Source organism: Ammospiza nelsoni, chromosome W (genome assembly GCF_027579445.1).
Source record: "Ammospiza nelsoni isolate bAmmNel1 chromosome W, bAmmNel1.pri, whole genome shotgun sequence".
In the NCBI taxonomy this organism is placed as follows: domain Eukaryota; kingdom Metazoa; phylum Chordata; class Aves; order Passeriformes; family Passerellidae; genus Ammospiza; species Ammospiza nelsoni.
In genome coordinates this window covers 20956067-20962130 of record NC_080668.1, presented here as the reverse complement: position 1 = coordinate 20962130, position 6064 = coordinate 20956067, and the positions used below count along the sequence as shown (strand labels likewise).

Here is a 6064-nt window from a genome sequence, read left to right as displayed (position 1 = left end):
AGAGAAGGCAACAAAAGGGCATCTCTGCAGAAAACTCTGCTGGGAAGTCCTTTATTTCCTTTAAAGTCACCCAGAGTTCAGCCCCTCATTGACACAGTCTGTGGCCACAGGAAATTTGGAGAGAAAAAAAAATGGGAAATGGCACAAACAATGACATTTTTTCTGGACTATATTTAAACATAAAACAAAGGAAAAGAACCTCCACACTTAAGCCAAAAAGAAGTAGCAAAGATGACTTTGATTACAAGTTATTTGCAGATATTGCCCAGCATTTTAATGTTTCTGAAAGCATGCAGTCATCAACCTCCACACTGCAGCCTTGAGCTCCTGGTTCCTCAGGCTGTAGATGAGGGGGTTCAGGGCTGGAGGCACCACCGAGTACAGAACGTACAGGGCCACATCCAGGGAAGGGGAGGAAATATTGGGAGGCTTCAAATAGGCAAATGTGCCTGTGCTGATAAACACGGATAGCACACCCAGGTGAGGGAGGCAGGTGGAAAAGGCTTAGTGCCGTCCCTGCTCAGAGGGGATCCTCAGCACAGCCCTGAAGATCTGCACATAGGAGAAAACAATGAACACAAAACAGCCACATACCAAACAGGCACTGACAGCAAGAAGTCCCACTTCCCTGAGTTGGTATTTGGAGCAGGAGAGCTTGAAGATATGTGGGATTTCACAGAAGAACTGGCCCAGGACATTTCCATGGCACAGGGGCAGGGAAAATGTATTGGCTGTGTGCAGGAGAGCATAGAGAAAGGTACTGGCCCAGGCAGCTGCTGCCATGTGGGCACAAGCTCTGCTGCCGAAGAGGGTCCCGTAGTGCAGGGGTTTGCAGATGGATACGTAGCGGTTGTAGCACATGATGGTCAGCAGATAAAACTCTGCTCCAATGAAGAACATAAAGAAAAAGAGCTGAGCAGCACATCCTGTGAAGGAGATGTCCCTAGTGTCCCAGAGGGAATTGTGCATGGCTTTGGGGACAGTGGTGCAGATGGAGCCCAGGTTGCTGAGGGCTAGGTTGAGCAGGAAGAAGAACATGGGCGTGTGCAGGTGGTGGCCGCAGGCTACGGCACTGATGATGAGGCCGTTGCCCAGGAGGGCAGCCAGGGAGATGCCCAGCAAGAGGCAGAAGTGCAGGAGCTGCAGCTGCCGCGTGTCTGCCAATGCCAGCAGGAGGAAGTGCCTGATGGAGCTGCTGTTGGACATTTGCTGGGGCTGCACATGGGGACCTGTTCATGCAGAAAGGACAGTAAATACTTAGGGGAGGTACCTGTAAACAAAATCAAGGCCATTTCCCATACATCCTCCTCGGTAACACACAGACATTGTCTTTAATGTTTAAGAGTTCTGAGGTTTTCTTTATAAGCTCCCCCCATGTCTCTGCTGGTTGTTTTGGATATAAAAACAAAAGCATGTCTGAGGCCCTCAGGGAGAACAGAGTGAGTTCCCTGGGTCAAGATGATGAATGCAGACTGAGGAGAGATGGTCTGTACTTCTGACCTGTTCAGAGTTTCTTTGGGCTTTAAACTTTCTCAGGTGGAAGGTGACCACCTTCTTATGCTTCCCTTAAAATGCCACCACCTACTGCTGAGAGCAGATGGATCCACCACAGCCCAGCTCCACATTTGTAGCCAAGGACTCACTTTGCTCATTTTACCAACCCAGCAGCATTTTCTGTGTCACAACACCTCTGCCTTTCCCCATCAATCTTATAACTCAGAAATGCTCCAGGACAGGTTTGCACCCTGGATTGAAGCTCCCAGCTTGGACTGAAATCTCAGGGAGACTCCCAAGTGTCCTCATGATGGCATTGGATTGAGGGAGATGCAGCTCCTTCCCTGGCTGCACTGACAGCATTGCCCAGAGCCGGGCACTGGGGACAGCGTCACCCTGAGCCAGCTGTGCCCCCTGCCAGACCCCCCCATGCCCGGCAGCTGCTCCCAGCCCTGCGCTCTGCAGAGGGAACTGGGCCCGGGGCTGCAGAGCTGCCCCACGGCATTGCTGCAGCTCTGCCTGCACAGGAGGGGCTGCACGCCTTGGAGCCCCAGCCCTGAGGGCGGAGGCTGAGCTGGGGCACAGGAGGGAGAGGGCTTGTTCAGAGGGAGGGGCTGCACTGGAGGGGATCCTGTGGGCATCTCTAAACTCTCCCTGCCACAGCATTCCTGGGTTTTGTTTTCTCTCATTGCCCGATCTTCTCACTGCTTCCTGGAATTTTTCCTCCTGCAGGTGTTTCCCTGTGCCTGATCACTCCTTGCCAGCACTCACAGACCCCAAGTCTCTGTGCACCCTCCTTGGCCGTACAGAACCCTGCCTGTTTGCAGGGCACTGGCTGGAGGCAGGTTCTGTTTGCAGCTTGTAGAAAGGACAGCTCAGACTGAGCCTGATGGGTCCAGCAAAGGTGACACTGGTGCTGTCCATGGGCAGAGTGACTCAAAGCACATTAGGGATCTCCTGTGAATCTATTGATCGCTAAAACCAACAGTTTGGATATCTCAGGGACTTGAAGAATATAATGATTAGCAATTCATACTATCTTTAATATTTAACCCTACCTTCCTGACATTCTCCAATATTAGGAAACTGAATACTTGAACTCTTAGTAAATTTCCTCACTTTTATTAAAAAGCTTGTCTTGGAAATATTCTATGACTGATTAGAACATCTCAGCATGTCAGAGCTTCATGAGCATTTCTCCTCCTTTGCACCACAAACACCCAGAGTTGTACTCACAGGGTCTGTAGGCATTGGGATGTTCCAGCTTTAGGAGATGGCTTCAGGAGCTGCAGCTGCATTGTCCTGCAGTCAGAGGTTCCTGTGCAAAGGACTGGCTGTGATTGTGCCCCAGGCACTTCTCAGCACCTCCCCAGCCCTGACTGACTGAAGCTCTCTGTGCCTCTGTGCTGGGCCCGGGGTGGCTGCAGGCAGTGTCCCAGCCCTGCTGGGCTGGCAGAAGAGCTGCTCATCAAGAGAAATGTGCTTTTGAAGCTCTTCTTGGTTACCAGGAGCTGCCTCTGTGCCACGAGCCCAGCCCAGCTCAGCAGCACAGACACAGCACAAGAACGTTAATGAGCCTCTGGGGCTTTGTGCTCAGGCCCTGAACATCAGTCCCTGAGAGGGAGCTGAAGAAACCTCTCCAGAACTCCAAGTCAGAATCCAACTCCAAAGTTTCTTGGACTTTTAATGGGTTCCACTGAGGGACACAACTGAGAAAGTGTCCCCAGGCAGAGCAGAGAACTGGAGGCAGGGATGACAGGTGGGGACAAAGAGAAGCCGAGTCTTGGTGTTCTGGGGCACATCAGTGTCTGTGCCACCAACGGCTGGGAGGAGACACCTTGTTCTGAGGCCCTGGGGCCTCCTGGCACAGCCCCAGCCAGGCTGGGCACTGTCAGCCCATTGTCCTGCCCTCAGCATCCACCCCTAGCCCACATCCCAGTGGCCTCAAGGATCTGCTGGAAGGAGTCCCTGGGGAGCCTTGCTCAGTAATGGCCCTGGGGGCTCCTGAATGCTCACAGAGTTTTTCAAAGGACTTTGGGTTTGGCTTTTGTCTTGGAGTCTCTGAGAGGTTTGTGCAATCATGGCCTCCAATTATCTGCTGTAATTAGTCCCTGGAGAGCCTTTGTCAGTAACAACACTCAGTGGGGCTCATTAATGCTTCAAGCAACTTCAGTTATTTTAAGTTACTTGGTGTTTCCCTTTTGATACAGACTCTGTGAGAGTTTTGTGAAATCATGGCCCCCGTTATCTGCTTTAACGAGTCCCTGGAGAGCTTTGTACTTACATTTAGTGGGGCTCATTAATACTTTGAGTTACTCAAGTTTTTTAAGGTACTCCCGATTTTCCTTTTCACACTGAATCTCTGAGAAGTTTTTGTGCCATCCTGGCCTCCAGTTCTCTCCTCCAAGGAGTCCATGACGAGCCTGTGTAGCAGATGGACCTCAGTGGGATGCATCCATGGTTTGAGACACTTTGGAATTTTCTTCTGACTTGGACTCCTGGAAAGGTTTGTGCAGTCTTCTCTCAGACCCTGAGGTTCCAGGGCTCAGCTCCAAATGCACCACAGGGCTCATTAGGATCAAGCAAGTCCTGACAAACCATGGCTCTGCCTTGATTTCCCTCTGCTCTAGTGCAGTTCATCAGAAATGTTACTGTAGTGGTTTTGGTTCGCCAATTTGAGATTTCTTGGAGAATGCAGCAATTATTTTGGTGGCTTCAGTGTTGGCTAATTACCAGTGCACTCACTAGAATATAGTTACTCATTTCCTCCTGTGTGATAAGATTAGGAGAATGGCAAAGCAGGCTCAAATCTTTTAGAGGGTATAAAGAAAAGTTCATTAATAGCAACTAAAAGAAAGAGTAATAAGAACACAACTTTCAGAACAGTTCTCCTCTCCCTACAACCTTTTCTTTGTTACTGACAATATAAAGAGACAAACCTAAAATTTTCAGTCAGTTTACCCCAACTAGAATAGTCTTTCTTGAGTTCAATTAAGGAGAGGAGTCTCTCTTTCATGCTACGGAGACTTGTCCAGAAGAGACACTTCTCTTGTCACTCTCAATTTCCATGAATAGCAACTGCCCAGAAAAATCTGCAATTGTGACATCCCTCCCATTTTTTCAAAGCTCTTTTACAGTTGTGTTTATGGGCCATGTCAACTTATGGGGTATTAGTTAAAAGATGAGTTGTGTAAGAGCAAAGGTTCTCCTCATCTATTTCTGAAATCATCTTCATCTCTGAGGACATCTTTTTCTTCTCCCTGTGAAGGCACAGGATCTCATCACGCTTCCCTTTTTCCATGTTCAAACTTCTCATGGGATCACAGCTACTTTGAAATTTGCTACTTTAGCATGGAGGGCTTTGCTGAACAAGTAATTTCCTCGTACTTTTCAATGCGATACAGGGAAAAGGAGAGTCTGATGTATCAGTTATATCCTTCTCCATAGCTTTACCAAAGGATTGCAGCCCCAAGATGAGGACATCTCCTCATCCCTCCCATCTGGGACTCAACTTCCTCTTCGTTGCCCTCGGTGTCTTCATGTTATTCCTCTATGTGCCTGCACTTTATCCTTTTCTCTCACTCGAGGGAGGATGGAAGCACTGAAAGAGTTCATATCTCACCTGGGGCCTGCAGATGGTTCCGTGACCCCAGCTGGGCTCAGTACTTGCAGCCAGACCTGCTCCATGTTCCCTCGGTTCCATGGGGCCCCACAGTGTCCCAGTGGTCCCTTGCTTCCATGAGGACCTGAAGTGTCATAATGCCCCCTTGGTGACACGAGGCCCTGAAGGGTCACAATGGTCTTCCTGGTTCCATCAGGCCCCACAGAGTCATAATGGTCTCTGGGTCCATGGGGCCTTTCTGTGTCACCATGGCCCCTTGGTTCCATGGGCTCCAATGGTGCCACAATGATCCCCTTGGTTCCATGAGGTCCCCACAGTGTCCCAGGGATCTTCCTTCTTTCCCAAGGAAAGAACCCTGTCCCAGTGTTGCAGGGGCATCCACCAGAGGCCAGCCAGACTTGATGGTACTGACCGATTTACCTGGGAGCAACCCTTGGTGTAGGGAATTTTGGAGGTGGAATCCCAATTTCAGACATGGACACCTGGAGGAGAAGCACGGTTCTTTTACATAGGAAGGAAAGCAGGGAACACCGATATTTGAGGGGCAAACGAAAGGTGGCCATCAGAGGCCTAAGTCAGCCAGACCTCTCTGTTCTAGTTGCTTTTGTATGAAAGCAACCCTTGGATATAGGGAATTTGGGAGGTGGAATCCCAATTTTGGCCATTTCTTTGTAGATAAGAATGACAGTTCTTTTTCAGAGGAAGGAAAGCACAGAGCCCAAGTGTTTCAAAGGCAGAAGAGGAGACAGGTGGCTCCTGTCCTGGCTCCCAAGCCAGCCAGGCCTGATTGTCATGGCAGCTTTTGTCATGGAGGAGTCCTTGGATATATGGAATTTCAGAGGAGAAATCTCAATTTTGACTTCGGACTCCTTGAGAAGAGGGATGGTTCTTTTCCATAGGAAAGAAAGCATTGAGCCACAGTGTTTTGAGGCAGGTGAGGGACAGCTC

At 49.7% G+C, this 6064-nt stretch overlaps 1 pseudogene; it reads right to left on the bottom strand.

The window, feature by feature from the left end:
- Positions 1–273: 273 nt before the first annotated feature.
- On the bottom strand, positions 274–1206 carry LOC132086107 (olfactory receptor 14I1-like; annotated as a pseudogene).
- Positions 1207–6064: the final 4858 nt, after the last annotated feature.